The following is a 25,754-nucleotide window of genomic DNA, read 5'->3' as shown; positions in this document are numbered from 1 at the left end:
ACAACAAACATAGAATAGTCGCTATAAATGAAACTTGATCTCATATATTTTTTTTTTATTATTATTTTTATTTATTTATTTATTTATTTTATTTTTTTATTTATTTTTTATTTTTTTTTTTTTGCACTCATTAACAATTTCTGGAAAAGTGTACTTCACACGGAATTTTTAAACTTCAATAAAAAACCTCAATAGTTTTTTTTTTTTTTTTTAAATACAAAAATCTTAAAATTTTCTCGATATTATAACTAGTACTATTAATGTTTGTTAATAACCTAGCATTTCTGTGCTACTGTCTGAAATTTTAGTTGGATCGGTTTGGATGGGGCAGTACCTGTCATCTTTTTCGCGACACTCCACTTTTCCATGTGCATTTACCGAAAGGTTATGGACTGTTATATTCAATCCAGGTTTTTTATTAATGAGAATAGATGCGTTCAAATTGGCATAATCTGTAAATGTTAATCTAAAAAAGAAAAAAATAAATAAAATAAAATAAAGTACTTTAATGGAGATAGCACTGTGACTTTGTGAAGATTGCAATAAAAAAATCCAAAGTTTATTTTATAATATATATATATATATATATATATATATATATATATATATATATATATATATATATATATATATATATATATATATATATAGAGAGAGAGAGAGAGAGAGAGAGAGAGAGAGAGAGAGAGAGAGAGAGAGAGAGAGATTTATATACATATATATATATATATATATATAAATAAATAAATAAATATATATATATATATATATAGAGAGAGAGAGAGAGAGAGAGAGAGAGAGAGAGAGAGAGAGAGAGAGAGAGAGAGAGAGACGATTATATTATTTTAAAAATCTAGTGTAGAGAGAGAGAGAGAGAGAGAGAGAGAGAGAGAGAGAGAGAGAGAGAGAGAGAGAGAGAGAGAGAGAGAGAGAGAAACTAGTTAATTTTAGTTTTAAATATTTCTTTAATTCCTTTCTAATAATTAATTAAGTTCAAATAATTTGTTCAACAAAGGAAAGAAAGATAACTCTACTTTTGAATCGAATAATTGACATGGCTTGTCGTTACGTTTGATGAAGGTATACTGAATGCTGAAAGATTCAGTTTCTGAATAGATTCCAAAATTGTATTCATGGCTGAAAAAAAAAATTGGCATGGAGTATAACATGTATGTCTTATATTTTGACAGTTCGTTATAAAGGTCATCTATTTTCTATCATTCTTTTTATAATTCCTCAAAAAAAAAAAAAAAAAAAAAAAAAAAAAAAAAAAAAAAGACAAATAATTGATTGATTTTAGAACTATTCGACTAACTGCTCACAAAAACAAAACTGAGACCGCCATGCATACCGTAAGTAAGACCGTTCTGTGTGAGCCTAATAACAACTCCAACGTCAGTCTCTTCTTCTTCATTAGATTTACTGACAAAGAAAACTAGCAGTATCAGCATTAAAGGACCCGTGGTTCTGTAATTCTGCAGAAAAAACAAAAACAAGTTACCATGTAACGATCATCGTATAAATATGTTTACACTAAAATATTTGCTTAACACAAATTTGAAATGTTTACCTTCATAAAATCGTACCTATCAGCGACAGACATAATTCATATTGCTTGTAAGTTCGTTAGTTTCTATGGTCGATACAATGACCTTGTCAGCAAATACAATTTATCATTGAGTCAAATGCTGACTGACGTTTTTCATACTAATTGTTAGGCCATTATTTACACACTGAATTGTTGACGGATTTTTCCGTTATTTCCCGATCATGACAAGGAGCACACGGCGGGTGTGACCGGTCGGCAGGGGATGCTCACTCCTCCATGGCACCTGATCCCACCTCTGATGTCTGGAGGTCCGTGTTTGCTCTGCTCCTATTTTGTACTGTATAATGGACTTTTGAGCTTGAATACTGTTCGTTATCTCCATATATTTCATTGTATCATTAGAAGAAAAGTGTTTTAAAGAAACATATCTCTTAGAAATGTGTTATCGATTTTAGCTATGCTTTAAGTTACTCTTCATGAATGAAAAGATTGCCCTTTATATTGTAGTAGAGGAAATCCCGTGCAAATGCAGGGAATTGAATTTTTATCACTGCAGATGGAACAGTTCCGATAAGATAGCTTAGTTTCTACCGGCAGTTAATTATAGGCTTATTTCAGGAAGAAAAAAAAAACTTTGCTCAAAATCCTGTATTTGGTTTTGGAGCAGATGTAAATATATAAACCACTCTTCTTTATATACCTTGAAAAATATCAATGTCATTAATTGATGTTCTCTCTTTTAATACTAACGACTTTGTTTTGATACATGTTTTATTTTGTTCTACATATTATGCTTCGGGTACTATGATTCCATTTCCATCAAGGATAAAAAAGCAATAATTAACTGAATTTTTCATGACATTTTTATTTCAGACCATCCATAACTTAAAAAAAAATATATTTTATATCAATATATGGATAAAAATTACTTTTTTCACACCTTATGTATGGCCTTATAATTGATACAAAACTGTATGGAGAAAAACCCACTGAAGTGTATTGAATAAAGCACAAAATTTTGACCAGTCCTATAACATGTAAACTATATAAATCAAGATTTGAATGAATGATTCATTAATGTCATCTAATTAAATAATTAAACGACTGCCTTTTCTCAGCTTTATTGAAAATTGCTGGTAACGTAGATCAGCCAACCGTAATCACCACTGTACTTTCTATTTTGCTATTACACGGCCGTTTATTGAAAAGAAAGTGGATTTTAAATTAAATTAACAATAATTAATATGCGAGCGAAATATACATATACTTTTCGGACATCGTCTCATGAATGCTTAGTGTAATATTAGGGGGGTAAGTTTGATTTCTTGTGCATGCGTTTTCAATTTTTAAATTTATAAGTACATATTTGTTGTAAGCTGGGTAACCTTTTTATCGGAGATCTTAAATAAAGAGAAAAGGAGAGAGAATTTGTTCAGAAAGGTTAAGACACATTAATTAATTTATTAACCTAAGCACATCTTACCTTCAAATACATTATAAAACTTCTTCCTATAATGATTCTTTCTTCCAAACAAGACGATACTTCTTGTCAATTGCGGAATGCGTATTTATGATAATTATTAGAGGAAAGCATTTATATGAGGAAGTTAAGAAAGACAGTATAATTAGAGACAAAGAGCGAGCGAACGTGAAAGAAGTAAAAACATTTTCGTACTTCCTTTGTCGCTTAAAAATTAAGCGGAAGAATTCATTTTTTATGATAGAGAGAGAGGAAGGAGGGGGCATTAACATGATTTAACTTTAATCAATGGCAAAACTCAAAAATTGTTTTGGTGGAAAAGAAATATTATTTTCATATCCTTGAACAATTAGCGTAAAAAACCTTAATTTATTTATTTTTTTTCTATGATTTAGTTTATCGTTAATAGATATTCGATTTTTTTTCCGGTAAAAGAGGACATAGCAAAGATAATGATACAATTGGGATACCTCTTTGCCACATAAATGGATATAGACACAGTTTTGGTCCAAACATTATATACATGTATAATTCCTTTATTCACTTAAACTGTGAATTACATTGTCACAGAATCATTATTTACATTTACTGAATAATCATAAAAAAAGAACAACAATGACAACTAAAGAGAATATCAACAACAACAACTGAAGGGAAAAGCATCTCATAGTAGAATAAACATTCCTATATATGATCATAAGACCCATCTTAATTTCAGAATCACTGTCTCAGGGGACATGAATTTTACATTTTTGGAAGAAGCACTGTTGCTCATCATAACCATGCACCTTGTTCCTCTGCTAATTATTAATGCAAAAAATGATTTTTTATAAAGAATTAATGCATTTTTTACTACAGTGACTATAACGGTATTGTTGACAAACCAAACGTGTAGAATACTTCGTGAAACGTGCGTGATCGTTCATGTAACGTGAGGGATCGTGCGTGTGTCAGAATCAATCGTTTGCGGTTTTAATCGTGGATGATCGTGCTGTAAGAAACGTGGTGATTTCGTTCTGTAAATTTTTATCGGTAGTAAATAAGTAATACTGTTAATAAGCAATATGTACTCTCTTAAAATATCGCCACATTTAATGATAAACGTAATTAAGATAAAGAACGATTTTTACGATTTTTTTTTTCCGAACATTAATGCTCATTATTATAGACAATGGAGGCAAATGTAAAGTTAAGTAAGATTTTTTTGTTGTTGTTGGCGAATGAGGTCACGGCCTTAGGGCTGCCGGATAATAAATTGGCTAGTTCTAAAATCAATTATGCATTACATTAAACAGTACATTATACATTATACAATATTATCATTTGAGGGCTACTAGTTTTAACCACTGTCCAATGTGGAGCCCTCAAAGATATCATTATACATTATTCATTATTCAAACATTATGCAATCCATCATTATACATTATTCATAATGCATCTATGATGCATTTCATCATTATACATTGTGGCAACCATCATTATACATTACTCATTATGCAAACAATTTGCATTTCATCATTATGCATTATGACAATAAACAGTATGACATTATCATTATACATTAATGGCTTCATGATTGAGAAAGATAGACAAAATTATACTGATACTGGGAACAGATACTCAGTATAATAATGCTATCAAATCTATAAAAGCCAGAAGTGTCGCGAAATATCGCCTAGTATGCTTAGAATACATCTTTTTTAAAATAATACTGCTCTTTTGTTTTTTGCGGCCGAAACGATGGAAAGTTTCTTTAACTTGAGTTTCCTTCTTCATGAGACAGCAACAATCAACATGCACAATACAAAGCACACAGTCAGTTTAGCAGCATATTGTAGTATGTTGCATGGAACAATTTAAAACTGCAAGATACAAATAAAACTACGGCAGAAAAGGTTAACTACTGGTTAAGAAATTAAATTTGAATGCATACACACTAAAGAATAAAGATATTAAGAAATGAAATAATTGATATCAAATATATGGAGTGGGTGGGTGGGATTTCAGGAAACAGTCCTTCTCGCACAGCTGATTTGTGAAATGTTTACAACCGTTGTACTGTACAGCGTGACGTAATGTAAGTCAAAAAAAATATGACGACACAATGCCTAGGTACAGGAAAATTTTTCCCGCGGTTTTATTGAGTACAAGTGAACTAGAGTTATGTTTACATTGCTATAATAATTTGATTTATTATGTAGTGAAAATAATTTGTATTATTATAGACAATGGAGGTAAATGTGAAGTTAAGTAAGATCTATTTTTTGTTGTTGGCGAATGAGGCCATGATGATTGCAAATGACGTTTTTTTTTAAATATTAATTCATGCTTTTATAGTTCTTCAGATAACCAAGTCTCTAAACTTGCATTGGCACTGCGAGTCAAACATCGTACGTGTATCGCAATCATGTATATTTGTAATGTTGAAAAATTTACGATAGATCAACCAAAATATTATTTTATGACTCTAAACTGTTTAAGTATTTTTAAATTAACAAGTTTTAAGATATTTCAGTCTTCAGAGTGATAACTACAAATATATATGCATTTAAATGTTAGCGTGATTGTGTGTCTTACAAGAATTTTCTCTGTCTTTTAATGAACATTGTATAATTTGCCTTTTGTAAACAAAATCATTATTTTTTTTTTTTTTAAGAAAAGGTTTAATGCTCAAAACGTGTTGTTACTGGTACCTTTATTTTCAGATCTTATAAGCTAATATTTGTTAATTTAAAATTACGTTTGTGGTTTTTTTTTTTTTTTTTTTTTGGGGGGGGGGGTCCTTTTCACAGGATGCTTATATTTTGGAAACATTCTAATTTTTGTTTTACACTATGTTAAATCGATATCGATTAATTGCTTTTATTATCAAACTTATTAATCAATTTGCCAAACAATAAATGTTATTTCTGTATTAAACTTTTGATTTAATGGGGTTGTATGTTTTTCATTCGCGAATTCGGTCGCAAAATGACAGCGAATATTAATACTTCGCGTAATTCTTGCGCCACAGATAAATTTGAAACGATGGAGAACCCTGCTATGTGATAAAAAATACATTTCACTGATTTCTAATACAAGATTAATAAGCATGTGAAATCCATCTACCTTTTTTCATTATTTCGGATTCAGAATGGCCTTTAGAAAATTCGGAACGAGTGGGAAGTGTAACGTGAATTTGAAAGATCTACAAGATTTATTGCTTTATTAAGGACTTACGTAAATTGATAACGGGTAAGTGCGCTGCCGTCTACGTGAACAAAAAGCGGACCATTAATTTTTGGTCTGAGAGACAAATATCTTTGCTAATGAAATAGGGGCATAGGACTTGTGTAGGTGACTCGTTCAACTGAATTCTTGAACCATTTCCTGTTTGGTCAGTCTTGGAATACGGAATTGTTAACCTTAATATTTTCTTATTTAATGACTGATCGAATAAAATTTGTATATCGTTGATGCCGATAACATGGTGAATGGCTTCTGTTTTATTGCATGTAAATTCACCGACTCTCAAGAAGGCATGGTACGCTAATGAAAAGGCAGAGCAAAATAGGTATGTTTCGAAATAAGAGGAGCACACTAGACTTGAACTTGGTATGAGCTTTTTTTCAAAATGTTTTCGGTAATTGGTAAACGACGGTCAACTGATTTACGGGAACGTTTTATACCTTCTAATAATTTTCTAACCAGAAAGCATTGTGTTTAGTCAGTGGTACCTGTCAACTTGCATTTAAAACTTATACCAGATAAATAAGATGATATTGTGCTGTACGCTAAATCACGAAGGGACAGGTTAGCGATGAATATACACAAGTGAGAAAGGGGAGGACCCCAAATATCATCTAAGCCGTAGTCCTATCTGAAAGTAGAAAATATCTTTAAAATATTTGAGTACTGTAGTTTCGTTTTAGGGACAATAGACTTAAGCGTTAAATGCTCTATTTCAGCTCTAATACCATCTTCGTGAAATCTTCTGGGATGGGTATAGGATCTTTGTCCGCTTCTGGTGCGAGCCCGGAATCTTTTTCCACTGTTTTCGGGAAATAGAATCAGTAATTGAATTATTGCAACCACAAATATGTTTTGCATTAAAATACTTATTGTTAACCATTGAATGGAGCACTAGAGGACGCACTAATTCCATTTCTCTTTTAGATTTAGATGTCTTCCTATTCAAAATAGACACTAAAGCAATATTGTCTGTATGAAACATTATTTTTTTTTAGTTTGGAAATGATTTTTGAATAACAGGACTGCCAGAACTATTGGAACTTATTCTAAGAAAGTTATATCAGATATTATGTCTGAATCCTGCCACTTGGTGGACCACGGGAAATATGCCCAATGACCTTGTAAATAAACGCCGCAGCAAAGTTGTGCATTTCCTGTGCTGTCTGTGTATAAGTGAAGCTCAAAATTTGAAAGCCACTTAATCTCTAAAAAATTAAAGGTACCGTGGAATTATTGGAGGAAGCTTAATCAAACTTGTAGGTCGCTCTTCATACCAGCATTAACCCTTATAAAATGAGACGAATGTTTAATACCACATATGGCATCACAAAAACGACGTATTAAATGCACGAGTTGCAGGAATGTCTTTGGCGCAGAAATTCAGAGAACCTACTAAAGACTGAAGCTCTTTTAATTTTATTTTAGATTTCCCCAAAATTGTTTCATTAGTTTTCTTAAGTTCAATGGTTTTTTTCCTCTAGTATACCTATAACCATTTTTTCTCTGTCAATTTCAACAAATGCTTAGGACCAACAGTTTTTTCCTCTGCTAGCGGAATTCAAAATTCATGACGTATTTTGAAAGATAGTCATTAATAATTTACATGCTTTGAAATTTTTAGCAGCGAAAATGAAATCATCTAGATAATGGTTCATCGTTTCTATGTCTGTTTTTGTATTAGTTACCCACTGTAAAAAATGAGCAAATTTTCCCCAAAGGGCACAACTTGCAGATCAGCCAATAGGTAAACAAATATCATAATAAAACTTGTTATTGAATTTAAAACCTAATAATTCATGATCAGAAGGATGTACTGGTAATAAACGAAATGCTGACTTGACATCCATTTTTGCGAGAAGGGAGTTTTTTCCTAATGCTGCAATCATATGTAATACTTCATCGAAAGGTGTGTAATGAACCGTACAATAATCAGGGTCAATAAAATCATTTACACTATTTCCTTCGGGGAATGATAAATGGTGTATTAAGCGCCAATCCCCGTCTTTTTTAGCAACGATACCTAAAGGTGATATTCTAAAATTTTGCAGGGGTGCTTGATCAAAAGGACCTGCAACTTGACTTAATTCAATTTCTTTGTCTATTTTTTTGCTTAACTTCGTTTGAATGTTGCAGAGTTGATACTAAATTGGTACATGTTGATGAAAAACGAATATTTGATTTTAAAGCCACAACTAGAGTCATCTCTTAATTCGATAGCATCTGAAGTTTTAGGATACATATCAAGGAACGAAACCATATTATTAACATCAATAGGTGTTGTTTCTAGTTTTTTGATAATTTGATGACTGTGTTTTTTTTTTTCCAAAAGCGACGAAAAAGACGAGGAGAGGTCAATTATATGCATTTTTTTTTTCTGAACGTTAATGCTCATTATATTTACTGCTACGTTTGGTCAAGATATTTTTATAACAGTACATCAACAATGTATATCTGAATAATTCTTAATGCTGACATAAATATTAACTCGGCGAATGTTACCGACATGGTTGTCTGGGATAATATCACTGGCACTTAACTATATTTTTAAAATTTCTGCAGATGAATGAAATGTAAATTAATTACTGATTTTAGAGATTCACTAATGGAAAGATGGGTAAATTATATGCCAATGTTTTTTGTTTTTTTTTTTTTTCTTATCCCCCTAACTTCATATCATAAAAGCCAATGGAATAAAAACTCACGGCCAATGCACTCATATCATCTCAATTCTCATAAAACATGTAGCAATCGATCATAAATTACATCTCAACGAAGTCGGGGAATTTCATAAATAATTATTTGTAATTTAAAATAACTATAAAGTCTTAATCAGTTTCAAAAACATCCATTCCTAAGTTTTTTTTTTTTTTTTTTTTTTTTTTTTTTTTTTTTTTTTTTTCAGTTTTTTAATGTCGATAAATTGAATCAATAATTATTTGTAACTGTTAAGCCTAATTTCGGTTTTAGAAATCCACTCCTAAATATTTTTGCCTGTTTTGAGTGACGAATCGTTCGTTTGCGTAAGCAATCGTGTAAGATCATGTAGCATGTAGAAATCGTATGCCTGAAGGATCGTTCGTGTCACAGTTTTGATCGTGCACTAATCGTGCGGAATTGTTCTTGTAACGTGATCTTTCGTGTAAGTTGTCAACAATAACGTTGCAGCCACTGCATATGATCATATGTGCCCCAACTTAACACCAGAATCCCTAGCCTAAGGAGCAATAAATTTTACGATGTCGAAGGAAGCACTGTTGGTTATTATATCCATGCACTTAGTATCTCGGATAATTACTATAAAGCAGAAATGTTTTAAAGAGTCAATGCATTCTCACTATATGATCGATGGAACCCCGGTGTACTCCAGTGCTCCTGAGATCGATAAAACCTAGCTTTACTCCAGTGCTCCTGAAAAAGGGGTTATTAATTTCACAATTTTGGAAGAAGCACTCTTGCTCATCAAAATCAAGCATTTGATTTGTCTACCTAATAATCAGGAATAGAGAAAACGATTTTAAAATAAGTAATGCATGCATTGCATTATGATCAACAGCGCCCGTCCTATCCCCATGACCCCTAAAATATATGAATATTCAATGTCCTTTCGGAACAAAACCAATAGAGTCTCGCCTTAAGCACCAGAATCCCTGAAGCAATAAATTCCACAGTTTTTGAAGAGTCACCATTGCTTTAATGATAACGCACTTAGATTGTCAGCTAAATATACAGGAAAAGTAAAAAAAGATTTTTGAAGAATTTATAATCATTTTCACTATATGATCTAAAGAACCTCATTCTACCATTTGAACCCTTGACCTTAAGGCAACGATTTTCACAATATTGTATGAAGAGCACAATGCTTAATACAATCATGCCAAAAGTTTGACTGCCTGGTATCATGGAGTAAAGAAGTCTTTCAATGACTGTATTAATTATGATTGCTTTAGCCCCATTCTAACCCCCTTTCCTTAACCTATAGATACTTTATGCCAAAATATGTTGCAACTAGCAAGTTATTTTTCCTCAATGTTGAATTCAATATTCAGCCCTGCACTTGTTTGGCTTTTAAAACAATATTGTACAGTCTTTGTTTATTTTTTTCTGAAATCTTAGATTTCAGAAGTTTGAATTTATATGTCTCACTGAAAATTGTATTGTTCAGATGATGTTTACTTTGCATTGCCCACTCATAATTAGTTTTGCTCTGTAGTGTATTTAGCCATTTTAATCTTGATGACATTGGATGAAAATTGCAGTTTAAAACTGATTTATACTGAAACCTTGCGGAAACTTGATGTTGAGGTTTCTTGTATGGTTTGGCCATGCAGAAACTATATAATAGTTTCAGCAAGTTTCTGTAGGGTTTTCGTATGCTGAAACTATTGAGTTTGTTTTCTAATGGTTTCTGCAACATGGAAAAATACAACAATAATATTACGTTTCAGGAAGTTTCAGTTTACGGACAATTATTGGTATTGGTCTCGATACCTTATGCCTTCCGTTATGATGAAACAACCTGAAATTCTCTACTTCCGTTAAAAAAAAAATAAAAAAGACAGAAAAAGTTTATCAACTAAAAGTTCATTCATTTTTTAATTTATTAACATTATCCCATTAATTTCAGTAACCTACTTTAAGTTTACTACTTGTTTTTGCACTATCTAGTTAACTTATACATACTGGCATCGATGATCATCTACCATCAAATGTAATCCTTGCTTCGTAATAAAAATTATTTACTTTAATATTGCGTCAGGTTTCGAAAATTATTCATTTTCATGGAAGATTTTTTCTTAATATTTATATCATTCTGTTTTTCAATCAGATTCACCTATAATTAATTTTTGTCAACAAGTAGCTGCACTTGTCTAAGAATGGTATTTTGCTGCAATTAATATATATATATATATATATATATATATATATATATATATATATATATATATATATATATATATATATATATATATATATATATATATATATATTTGCGGTTTGTATTGAAAATAAGTAATTCTTATATACCTGCATATATTAAATATATTTTATTGAATTTTACACAAACTTCCAGTGCTTATGGAGAGATATGACCTAATATTGCATAGTATGAAAAGGAATCATCGTTTATGGTTAACTATATATTTAATATCCATAAGAACCGTGGAAGGGGAAGGGGCAATATTTATACAATTATATACTTAACAATAGAAACAAAGCTTATTTAAATTTTTACCCCTCAAATAAGAAAAATACTTTACAAAGGAATATACATGTAAAGCTACAGACCCTGAAACGTGCTACTACCCCCAAAAAAGCATGTGACTTTCGTGCGCTTTTCGTTTCGTGCAAACCGTGTAGCGTTTCGTGTAAACCGTGCAGCGTTTCGTGCAAACCGTGTAGCGTTTCGTGTAAACTGTGCAGCGTTTCGTGTAAGCTCCAAAGCGTTTCTGCAAACCGTGTAGCGAGCGTGCGAGAAGCGTGTGAGAAACGTGCGACTTTCGTGTAAGAACCGTGTGAGAAACGTGTGACTTTCGTGTAAGAACCGTGTGAGAAACGTGCGACTTTCGTGCAAGAATCGTGTGAGAAACGTGTAGGATTCATTCGGAAGTCCTTTTATTTTAAATAAGACTATTGTTGGATCAACATGTCATTCTGTGTTGTTTGTAACTAATATTATTCGGATATATCATACCGGTGGTATTTTAAGAGTGAAAAAATACGGAAACAACAGAATAAAATTATTCGGTAATGTATTACATATTTGTTTGATTTTCTTTATTTATTTATTTAAATAAAGATTGACAGAAAATGTGTTAAAAGTAATTAATTATATGCACTTCAATTTTAAGGTAATTGATTCAATGCATTTTTTAAAGGGAACAATACTGAATATTTTTTTAAAAGAAAATTCATCAGGAATCCGGTCTTGTCCTTTTCATTCATTTTCATTTATTTGAATACATGTATCTTCACCATTGTATGTTGGATATAGAGATGACAAGAACATATCGGTGTTTAATACAAAATAATAGATAGATACATGTATGGCAGGCGTGAGAAATAAAATGCAAAATTTAGTGCGTTGCTCTAAATGTGAAGTATAGGACTTCTAGGCCGGGGAGCACATTTAATTGATTTTCTTTATAAACGAACATATTTTTCTTATATTACAAGATTGTGATACAAATAATTTTGAAAACGATGAGTCATTTATTGTCTTTTTATGCATAAAATCGGTTGATAAATAAAAGTCACATAAATGTATTATAATTCAGATACATCGGCAAATACAAGGTTAAATGTTTCGGGGGGGGGGGGGGGGTGGGGGGTGGGGGGGGGGGGTCAAATGAAAACACAAACTGGGTTTTTGTTGTAAACAAGTGTTTTATTGATAATTTTCTTTTGTAAGAAAATTATTGCTTTTTTCGATGGGGTGCACCCGATGCACCCTTAAAAAATATATTGGATTCTTCTTTACACTTTCAACACTCTTCTAACGACTGTGATCAAGGTCATTTACAACAGCGATCACGGACTCCGCGTGCCGGGACTGAAAACTTGTTCTGCTATTATCTCTTGTCAATTATAGCTAAGATGACACCCGACAATAACGTTTGATTAATTAAACAGTAATACCCGTGGATTTTATTCTTAAATTTATCCGATTGTCTGTAAGCAGTGAATAAATTTGCCAGTGTATTCGTGAATAAAATAATATAAAGAATCCTATATAATTATATATTAATTGTTTTTATTAATCACGCAGTTCTAGAGCATAATTTTTTAGGCTTTAGGACATAGGACATGTATACATATATATTGAATGTATTGTTAAGAGCCGCAACTATTGATTACGTAATTATTGATTTTTTTTTTCTAGACGGGGTTTGAAATCAAGGATTTTAAAAGGTGGGGGTATATTGATATTTGATAAACACAATGCCTGAAAAGAGAACTAAATAATTACAATACATATCCCCACGGCTTCTCTACCATATAAGATTTTAATGATAAATTAAAGTTTAACTCTGTAATGAAACGATATATTTACCATTCTGAATAAAGTGCATATTAATGAATTACATGTATCGGGTCCAGCTGGAGACATGAATATCTTCTTTTTTTTTCTTAGAACGGGCACTTGTTTCTATAATATTTTTTTCCCGATGGTTCACTTACTGAAACAAGAGCCCGTTATATTTAGCCATGTACAGATTTGAAGATACAACAGTAAGATCTCGGTAATCTACCCCCCCCCCCTTTCCTGCACAATGTTCCTGTTTGATGCAGTGTACATGTTGCCTTCGTAAATTATAAACAGAACCTAATTTAATCAAATGAAATTATTTTCTTTACTAAATCAAAAAAAAAAAAAAAAAAAAATAAATAAATAAATAAATAAATAAATAAATAAATAAATAAATAAATCAATCAATATTTTAAAAAAAGGAAAAGAAAATCAATCCGTTTACAGAAATCATACACAATTTAGTCAATATTTTTTTTCAAATATAACTGTGAAACTGAGTTTATTTGTCAGTTTATTTGTCAGTAATAAAAGTTTATGAATTACAAATATGATTATTTTTTTTCAGTGCGTAATTTAGAGTCTAGTGAAAAAAGTTTGACGATGATAAGCATTTTACCGGGCGGGTCACATACTCAATGAAAACTATTCATTAATTACAACTAAACATTGAGTATTTTATCTGTTGATATAGTACTGGTGTAGCGAGTTTAATTCTTAACCTAATCTGAATGATTGTAATTCTTAACTACTCTTTGATTAATCCGTAATAATTGAAATAAAGTCCGAGAGATTCCGAATAGAAAATCCAGATCGAAGCTAAAGCATGCGAGAATCGTGTACAAAGCGTGTGAGAAACGTGTACAAAGCGTTTCGTGCAGGCTTTCGTGTAAACCGTGCAGCCTTTCGTGCAAAGCGTTTCGTGTAAACCGTGTAGCGTTTTGTGTTAAACCGTGCAGCGTGTACCGTTCGTGCAGCGAGCGTGTGGGGTAGTAGCACGTTTCAGGGTCTGTAAGTTACAGTTGTTCCCTATTCAAAAGTAAATTGACTTTTTTGGTTTTGTTTGTTAACATTTTCTTTTAGGCTGATCCCCCCCCCTTTCAACTAAAATTAGCTCCTATACTCTCTGCATATTAAGTTGAGTCTACTTTAATCTTATTTCGTTACACTTAATAACATTTTCAAAAATATATGCAGCAAGTTAAATCTATGCGTGTTAGTTATTTATTAACTCGGCAAACATCATTTAAATAGAGTTCTGGTTTATTTACAGGAGCTTGGCAGTTTCAGCGGTCAACACCTCTCCCGTACACCATGTAATAATCCAGTTACATCACTAATACTGATTTTCCGATACCAGTGAGTTAAATCTCATTATGTTCTCCAAATCGGACCACTCTACTTCTTTACTCTTTCCAAAATCAAGATCTTTGGGTTTCGAGTAGACGATATCCCAAAGCAATTTTCCTTTTTCAAAAAATTCTTAACATGGAACTATAGTGTGTAAAGGTTCAAATACTTATGGACCAGATTCAATTTTCCGAACTAGTCGTTTTCTCAATACAGAACTTACAATTCATACTGATAATTGCAACCGCCAAAACAAGAAACAGTTTATGATTGGAATGCATGTATTTTATGTGGCATATTTTGACGGGACAGCAGTACAAACAGTATATATGATGCAACTTCAGCGTCATACACTTTGCAGCACAGCTTGTGGATTTGTTTTAATCAAAAAACTTTCGAGACCAACTCCATTGATCAGCTTCAAACAATTGTGGACCAGTTTTCAGTCGCAATCTCGGCTCCCCAGTACCCTGCATGACAGTGGCAGGAATGGAAGACTTTCGTAAGCCTCTCAGGGGAATACAAAAGTACCACTGATTTCAAAGTACAGAGCTTGGTATTGTGTCCCAGAGAACGGTCCATATATATATATATATATATATATATATATATATATATATATATATATATATATATATATATATATATATATATATATAGTGAAATTGTAGTAAAAGTCCACGGTATAGGTAGGTTATAAATTAAAATAAAATCCAAGATAAACAAACAAGTTCACATTTAATTATTACACTAAGCGCTTTCGCCGTGAGGCTCTTCAGAGTGTAACAAAGTTTATAAAACAATACAACTTGGTTGTTATGACGTCGTTATTGTGACGTCATAAAGGCAGCATTATATATTGGCGCAGGTAAATGTCATTAGGGCGCCGAAAGTAGAGAATTGAACATATGTACATTGTGATGAAATAGACTTAATTTTAAGCTATAATGTTCAATTTACATTTAGTTTAGGTTTAAATAATTTAACAAAGTAATCTTCCTTGGCTCTCCGTAATTGTTCATTATTTTCTAGAACTTTATAAAATGGAAATATTAAAAAGTTTCCATTCGCACATGAATCAAAATGTTCACTGCATGGCGTATTCCTGACAGAAGGGTCCCGTATTTGTTGTTTATGGACTCTTACGCGGTCAGCTAGTTTGTTACCGGTCTGTCCAATGTAGTTTTCCCCGCATGAAGTACAAGTCATACAGTATATTAAATTTTTAGATTTGCATGACATATTCGCATTTACGGTAAATGTTTTACCACATTTAAAAGTAAACGTCTCTCCTGTTTTTAAATAAGGACAGGTTCCACATAGGGGGTCCATACATTTGGCCACTGTGCGTATGTCTTCATTTGACGAAAATTTGGCTCTTGTAAGGAGTTTCTTCAGGTTTGGGGGTTGGCGCCGGCTATAGATTATGTTCTTCAGGTCATTAATTCCTTTAGATTTTGGGATTGTTGTAGAATGGGGAAGCACTGTTTTACGGAATTATACATATTAAGGTTCCGGGGGTTATGTGTAACGACAAGCGGGATTTCTTTATTGTTTTCCTGGGCCCCTGCTCTTGTAGAACTCCGGAGATCTGTAGTTGGTATTGACTTGGCCCTTTCAATAGCGACGTCTATTAGATCATTGGGATATTTTTGTCTAAGTAAAAAAGTTTTCAATTCCTGTAGACGGCTGTTTCTTCTGGTTTCATCTATGACAATGGTACAAACACGTCTTGCCATATTAAAAGGTATGTTACGTTTTACCTGTGAAGGATGGCAGGAATTAAATACAAGGTATTGGTGGGAATCCGTTTTCTTGTAGTATAAATCTGTTATGATTTTACGACCCTCCTTAATTATAAGGATACCTAAAAAAGGTAGTTCCAATCCGCTTTTTTCCACCGTAAATTTAATAGACGGGTGTAGATTGTTAAGAATTGAATGAAATTCTTGTAAATCTTCATTAGATCTGTTCCAGAAAATGAAACAATCATCTAAATATCGCTTCCAATTAAAGCGTATATATTGGGCAAACTGATTTCCAAATCTTCTGTCTGTTTCACTGATCAATTTTTCTTCTAAAAACCCAAGTACTAGGGTGGCATAGGTTGGGGCAACTTTTGTGCCCATCGCTGTTCCTTTTATTTGTAGAAAATTTCTGCTGTCAAAAACAAAATGGTTATTGGTCTAATACTATTTTTAATCCTTCTAGGATAAAGTCTTTGGAAAATCTTTCATTTATTTCACTGCGGTATTTATCGATCCAAAAAGCGATTGCTTCCAGTCCAAGTGTATGTGGTATGTTAGTATAGAGGCTCGTTACATCAAAACTAACCATCTCTGTATTTATTTCAACTGTATCTGGGATGTGGCCAAGAAAATCCATATCATCCCTTACATAACTTGGTACAAGTTGGCATAGTGGCTTTAGAAGTATATCCAACAAGTTACTAATTCTGTGCGTGGGGCATGCAGGGCCAGCTACAATTGGTCTAAGCTTTAAATCTGTTGGTCGAGGTAATTTTATATATAAAGCGTTTTTACCTTCGAGTCCGTCCTGTATTTCTTTGGATTTGTGGATCTTTGGTAAACCATAAAAGTTACTAGATTTATTTTCGAAATTTGTTAAATAATCCACTTCTTTCACGGTTAAATTATCCGCAAATTTAGAAGTTAATTTCTTAATCTTGCATATGGTTTTACTGTCCTCATTAGAAACTAATTCTTTGTAAAAGTTGGTGTCCATAAGTTGGTCTAAAACCATTTCTCTGTAATGATCCATATCCATAATGACAATTGCTCCCCCTTTATCTGCTTCCTTTATAACAATAGAATTATCACTTGCGAGGCTTTTGATAGCTTCTCGTTCCAGTCTATTGATATTATCTTTAATACGGGTATTCATACAGAAGTCATTATTTCTTGCGGAACTTTGTAAACATTTAATAAATTCATCTAAATGTTTATCTCTATTAGGTGGTGGTTTGAAGTTACTTTTATTTCTTACAAGAGATTCGTCTATATTTTCTTCATTTTGAAAATATTCTCTAAGTCTAAGTTTTCGACAAAACTCCTCGGTATCTTTTATGAGATCCACATTATCCTGTTTTGGCGTGGGTGTGAATTTTAAACCCTTTTCTAGAATTTTTATTTCGTTTTCTGAAATATCTCTCTGAGATATATTAATAATTTTTACATCGATTTTCTGTTTTTGACTTACTTCTGAGTTGTCTAAATTTGCAGAAATCGGAATGTTTTCTGTCGTCCCTTGTGGAAGCGTCCTTTCCACAAAAAATTATTCTCCGAATTGTTCCTTGTTTGATTTTCTTGTTTACTGTTAAAACCATGTAAACGGTTTTGTGCTGTCCGCCATCTTTGGTTCCTTTTAGGGGGTAGATTCCAGTGTTGATCCCTTATTCCGGCATTGTTGGGTTGTGTCAGCCGTTGATAATTTACATTTCTCACCATGTTTCCTTGATTGTTTTTCCTCATTTGGTTATCCTTGTTGCGAGTGTTATTTGGTCTGTTCTTATATGCATTGTTATTGTTGTGTGCCCGAAATTCGGATCTATGTGGTTTATCATTGCGTACGGCATCAGCGTAAGAAAATCGGTTTTCCTTTCTATATCCGGATTTTGTATTTCCATTGCTTTTGCTCCTACGATTTCTTTGTGTGTTCGGGGAATTTTTCGTCCCTTCTTTCCCGTAATTTTTCTCATAATTATTAAGCCACTCCTGCTTTTTTTCAAGAATTTTAGCAGATTTATCCATTTCATATTTCACTTCTGTTTTCCATAAATCAAGAAGTTTGGCTTTCATATTTACATCGGTTCTCTCTGACAGTGCTTCCCCATTCTACAACAATCCCAAAATCTAAAGGATATTTCATATTTACATCGGTTCTCTCTGACAGTGCTTCCCCATTCTACAACAATCCCAAAATCTAAAGGAATTAATTGACCTGAAGAACATAATCTATAGCCGGCGCCAACCCCCAAACCTGAAGAAACTCCTTACAAGAGCCAAATTTTCGTCAAATGAAGACATACGCACAGTGGCCAAATGTATGGACCCCCTATGTGGAACCTGTCCTTATTTAAAAACAGGAGAGACGTTTACTTTTAAATGTGGTAAAACATTTACCGTAAATGCGAATATGTCATGCAAATCTAAAAATTTAATATACTGTATGACTTGTACTTCATGCGGGGAAAACTACATTGGACAGACCGGTAACAAACTAGCTGACCGCGTAAGAGTCCATAAACAACAAATACGGGACCCTTCTGTCAGGAATACGCCATGCAGTGAACATTTTGATTCATGTGCGAATGGAAACTTTTTAATATTTCCATTTTATAAAGTTCTAGAAAATAATGAACAATTACGGAGAGCCAAGGAAGATTACTTTGTTAAATTATTTAAACCTAAACTAAATGTAAATTGAACATTATAGCTTAAAATTAACAGTCTATTTCATCACAATGTACATATGTTCAATTCTCTACTTTCGGCGCCCTAATGACATTTACCTGCGCCAATATATAATGCTGCCTTTATGACGTCACAATAACGACGTCATAACAACCAAGTTGTATTGTTTTTATAAACTTTGTTACACTCTGAAGAGCCTCACGGCGAAAGCGCTTAGTGTAATAATTAAATGTGAACTTGTTTGTTTATCTTGGATTTTATTTTAATTTATATATATATATATATATATATATATATATATATATATACATGTATATATATATATATATATATATATATATATATATATATATATATATATATATATATATATATATATATATATATATATATATATATATATATATATATATAATTTATAGATACATCCAGATATGTGAAAACGAGAAAGACTTTTAAAGAATTTTGTTAAGAACAGAAATGAATTGATATCTAGTGAAGTCTAGTAGGAGTTCTTGGTCTCTGCTGTGTAAGTAATAAATGACAAGTGTAAACCTTTATGTAGTTCGAGTGGTTTATTTTAAATTTACAGTGCCTATTGTGAATTCCTCAAAAGGAAGAGATCCGGAGATGACCAAGTAAAATGCCTTCGAAATAATCACTTTCATTATAGTTATACCAAGAATGGAGAATTATGGAGAATTAAAGTGTAGTTGAAAGCTGATATCTGTGGGGTGTGTATCAGTCTTAACGCCTTTGAGCATTTAATGATAATAAAATATTAAAGATAACCTTGTCATTATTGAAATCAACACCTCATTCCTTGATTATACAGATGCCAGCATATCAGGGTTGGCTTCAAAATCCCTACCAGACAGCATGAAAATTGTTAATTTTGCTAACAAACATTTGACAATATTCCATTTTTAGGTGTACTACATTAGTATTGCCCAAATTTACACTCATTTAGTGTACTCATCTATAAGTTCACTTTTAATACAGAACTTAGGATACAAAATGGCCTAAAATATAGTGCATTTACAGACATCCAAAATGTTTCAAATATTTTATGATATTAAGTGAATCTTATTATAAACAAATACAAATTATAATATTATCAGTGCCTTGTTAAATAGTCAAATTTATCTCAGACAAGAGTAATGAAATTTACAGATTTTGCATGGTATATATTGAGATCTATTGAAGGAGCATTAAAAAAAAACAGATTTTTGTATACTTGTACTATTTTAAATTAGAGAAATCTTGAATGGATTACGTTCATTTTTTATAATAGAATATCAGTATATTAAAATCATTTTGCTTTATCTTCGTCTTCTTATTAGAAATTGACTATATCCTTCAGATATCCTCTTTTCCGAAAAACTCTAGCACTCGGGCTATATATACACAAAAGACACAACAATGTTTTATAGTGTATGTAGCCTAATGGTGTACGCTGAAATATTTTCGTGTTTGGGGTCTCTGGTTCAAGCCTTTTCCCCAAAATCTTACAATTTTTTATGTACATATTATTGTTATAAGTATATGTTTCATTTTTTTTTTTTACTTTATATAGTTAATTTTAATCATTGTATTATCCACATAATACACGCATCAGAAAAAAAAAAATAGATCTATATACAATTTTTTCCAACATGCCTGCTTACCATATACATTTAAATATAACGTTATCTGGACTTAATATAACATGGACTTTCATCTATTTCGGGAAAAAGAGACACACGAAGATAAAAAACATGGTTGATGCGTTGACGACACACTTAAGATGCAGCAGTATTTAAAAAAAAACGAATAGTGATTAAGACTTTTCATGAAAACAAAACAAAAAAAAATCTTGAAAAAAGTCAAGAAAAAAGTGCATACATACTTTTGTAAAATGTAAAACAAACAAACAAACAAAAAAAAAAAAATAATAATAAAAAAAAAAAAAATAAATAAAAATAAAAATATGAAAGTGATATATTTGATTTTATTAAAGTGATACATGCGTATATGCAGAGAAGCTAGTTACGAAGTAATATAAGAGAAATATATAGATTTAACGTATCCGCGTTATTTTTAGCTTTGAACAGAACATAAGTATTCGACTAAATCCTTTCAATGATAAACACGTAGAAGCAGTTCCGCTTATACAACGAGCCATGTAAATCTATTAATAGTTGTAGGTACTTTCCATTTAAACCTCTGTAGCAGGCGAAATACTGAGAAAAGTCGCTATACATGTACATCTTTGATTGGAATGCATTTTTTGTTTAGTATCTTTCTTTAAAGTTTAGACTTCCTGGATTAGGATTAGACAAAGCATCATCAGCAATGTTATTTCTAAAACTTTGGACCTTGTTCTATTTGATCTACAATTATATTTCATTGGGAGATATATTTCAAATGATTAAAGGTCAATTCCGTCAAATACTGTGAAGATTGTTTGTTAAAATTGGAGACCAGGTTCTTGTAACTTTATATCCACTTTTTACAAAATCTCTGTTATTGGAAGAATTTTCCCCCATAATGTCATTGCTTGAAGCATAGGAATATGTCACAAAATATTTAGCAATTTCTGTTTCAGACCATGCTGATGGTCAGGAAAAGGGAAACCATTTCTCGTTATTATGTCCAAAATATACTATTGATTCATTTACATTAAACAACTCTTGCAGAAATGGAGAGTGATACATTTATAATTCATATAGTGATATGTAAATGTATGGATTGCCAGGAATATGATAACAAAATTGTGGCAATTCATACTAGTAATTTGTAATAAAATAATACATTTAAACAAAAATCGAGTAAAATATGAAACACCTTTTGACTATGTGATTTTCCAAACATACTCAATGCTTCGATATAAGACATAGTACTTTAAATATATATATATATATATATCCATTGTCCATATTTTAAAAAAAATGAAGGTACGTCAGTCAAACAATACATGAACAAGCTTCATTGTGAAAATAGCAAATTTTGTCAATGTGTTTATCCTTTGACAAATTTGTATTTTCTCTGCTTCAACAGCTAATGAGATGCAAATTCATTTTAAAAATTCATTTGCTGTAAGGAAGTGAAGAATAATCGTGAAAGGAATTTCCCATCATCTCACTTCCAAAAGACGCAAATATAAACGTATAAACATTATCTGCCTCCCGTGTGTTTGTATCTTCAAAATGGTCTTTCAAAATTCCTGTTTTCATTTTCTCCATGCTTGACTCTAAGCATGTACGAATTTCCTTGTCCATTTTTGGTGGATCTTCAATAAAAGTATGAGCATCTGCCTTTCCTAAAGTCAGCTGGGGTGCACCTAAAGGAAATTCGCTGTCCACTTTATGCCAATTATTTTCTGCAAAGGCAGCAGAGGTATTTGTTTGTGCTAAAGTATGCTTGGTTCTCCGACGGATTATAAGAATAATTGTTAAAATTAGAAATAAAAAGAACACTGATGCTACTGTTATCACTATTATCATCATTGTTAATAGTGATATTTTGGCACTAGTTGCTTGCGTAGATTTTGATGACGAATTCTTCTCGCTGAAATGTGTTGAATTCTCTGCAAAAGATGAAGCAAAAAATCATAATCTGATTTAAACTTGAAAGTTAAACTTATTTCTTAATTAGTATATATCTCAATAGATATAACATCTCAAATAATAAGCCACATTCATAAATATACATTCATTTAAATAGACTCTAGTGTTCTTATTCATACGATATGAAGATATTTTTTTTTTCTTTTTTTTTCCTTTTTTTTTCTTTTTAAAGTTATAAGCATTTAATATATTACATTAGTGCATTAAATTTCCAGTATTTTACCAATAGAGTTAATGCAGCCACTCCGAAAGTCGCAATATTCAGTCTCACATAGGCATTCGTTCTGACAATCTTTTCCAAAGCCTGGGAAACGGCACTTAAGCGAGCAATTCTGACCCATATAGCCAGGAGGACAGTCTAGTACGCATAAAAATAACATTTTAAGATAGTATTTCAGGAACCTGTACCTAGTGTGTAACGACAGACAGAGAAAATGCATCCATTTCAAACACTTTCCCAAAGGATCAATGATTTAACAAATAAAAAAACAAATAAAGAAGTACGTTATAAAAGTTTTTTAAAAAATCATTTTTTAAATGTTCAACCACGAATGAGTATTAGCTCAAATGATTACCTTTGCATTCATTTTTACCCTCGTCGTAAAAATGCCCAGAGCATGTGCAAGTCCCTACTTTGTCTCCACTTAAAAACATAATTTTTAAAACATTCAAAACAGCAAAATAATTGTAGTCTTTATAATTTAGTTTCTTATGAATGCTTTTACAATGCAAAACACCAATTATCTGTATACTTACTTTTGACACTTTGCAGTGATAAGTAACAAATTTACATTTAAAATCAAAACATATTTTATGCCGAAGACTTCCATGGTTTGTTCACCATCTAATAGTTGTTCAGAAACTGATGTATTTAAGTTCTAAAATAATCAAGGAAAATGGGCTATGTTTGCCTGAAATAAAATTATACGGAACCTTAAAAGGAAACAGAGAGTCACAAACAACAGCTAGATACATTAAACTTTAAAATAATTTACATATGGATCTCGTTTAAGCATCGTTGAATATCCCACATTCAAAGATATTACACTGGTATATTTTTTTTTCATTTTATGTTTTTCTGTAATGTGCTGCATTATTATCACATACATTAATAACTTGGAAATAAAAAGGTAGATGCACATTAACATTAATAGTTCATCTACATATGATTATGTTGTAATCCTAAAAATTCAGGGAGAAGCTTTGTGTACATTTCAATTTATATTATTTGCAAATATATTTATATGTTTATTTGTAATTGAGTTTTATATGCTCCCTTCATTCATTTATTTAATTGCTAGGTTGTCCAATATGTATAATTATCAAGGACAGATAATGCAAACTTTTTTCCCAAAACCATGAAATGAAGTATAACGAACAGTATTCAAGCTCATAGTCCATTTAAACAGAAAGTCCATTAAATAATAATAAAAACTAGAAACCTTGTTGCCAAGGCAACAAGAAGGTCTTCCGTCCCTTCTCTGTCATCAGGGAAGCTGATTCCCCACAAAGCAACTTTTGTTATGTTTGCATTAAACTGGAACGTAAAAAATACGAGACATCATTGGGGGGGGGGGGGGGGGCTATGTCCAAAACATCTTTGTGTTTACTTTTTAAAGCTCTGATATTGTCACAATTAATTGTATAAAATATATACATGTATATGTCACAGGGTCATCGTTAAAGAATATAACGCTGGATTCGGATTTATGAAGTTTTAATGAGGATAACAAAGAAATGAAACCTAGAAAACATAGAAAATACACTCACAACACACACACATTAACAAGAGACAAATACAGCACATTAAACAAAATTACAAATTACACAACATGAAAATTCACGTCGCTGCCAATAAAGATAAATTACGTATTATCGAAATTGGTTTAATAAGTATTTACATCATTAGAAATAAATCTTACCAGGTATCCAGTATTATAAAATATGAAATATAATTATCACATCATCGTGAAAGTCGATGACTTCAAACATAAAGGTTTGGACCTCTTACACTGTAAAGGTAGAAATCTAATAGTTATTTGATTTGGCGGGATAAGCGCTTATGTAGTGCACGAAGTTAGTATACATGCATATTAATTATCAAATAGTGGTCTATCATTGGTCCACTGGTCGTATTCGTATACCTGGTCAGTTTGTAAACTAAAAATAGAAATATCACGTGACAAAACAAAACATTCACACATGGCACTCATTCACACAGACGGCGCTATGTTTGATAAGCAATGCGCGCTAATCAAATATAATTTATTAACAAAATATTTAATTAAATATCAACTGTGACATATATAAAATCATGATAAAATAAGACTTTTTTTTATTTTAGGGACTCTGTACACTGATTTGTTTCATTCTACCCGATTTCATGCATTTGTTTTCCCCCGACCCCCCCCCCCCCCCCCCACCCTTCCGAGTGTGCACTACACACGCATAAGAAATTGATTGACAATTTACCCATGTATTACGTGACAGCATATTTTTTCACTTAATGTTTCGAGTAGTTTTATTCTGTATATGCACTGCATATCCTTAATTAACCATTCCTTTATGCGCTAAACCGCTTTGAACTCTTACTTACGGATCTTGCTCTGAACTAAATATCATTGAAGTTTATTTTTCTCTCATTTGAAAATAATATATGTTATTCAATCAACATGACAAAGTAACAAATTCTACTTTCAAAATACAATTCGGCAAATCTCCAGTTAGTGATACAATTGCATACCGTAAATCTGGAAATTTTTACGTCGATTTTTTTTTTTTTTTTTTTTTTTTTTTTTTTTTTTTTTTTTTTTTTGGCGAATCTGGGTCAAAAGTCTGTTGATTAATTTTTACGTTTAACATTTTTGCGAATCGTCATTTGAACTAAAATATAAAAAGCTTTTAAAATTTTCTTAAACGTTTGTAAGTTACGCATGTACATACAATAAATTACGAATAAACATACAATATTAAACTACGCCAACGTTCAAAAATTAGATAAAAATATTAGAAAAGATGAATCATCCAAGTGTTCAAAGTTTTCATAACATTTTCATAAATCACACATGTACATAAA

This window comes from Saccostrea echinata, unplaced genomic scaffold (genome assembly GCF_033153115.1).
Source record: "Saccostrea echinata isolate AGI-Se365-2 ecotype Australia unplaced genomic scaffold, CSIRO_AGI_Sech_v1 ptg000003l, whole genome shotgun sequence".
In the NCBI taxonomy this organism is placed as follows: domain Eukaryota; kingdom Metazoa; phylum Mollusca; class Bivalvia; order Ostreida; family Ostreidae; genus Saccostrea; species Saccostrea echinata.
Note: the sequence above shows the minus strand (reverse complement) of the source record.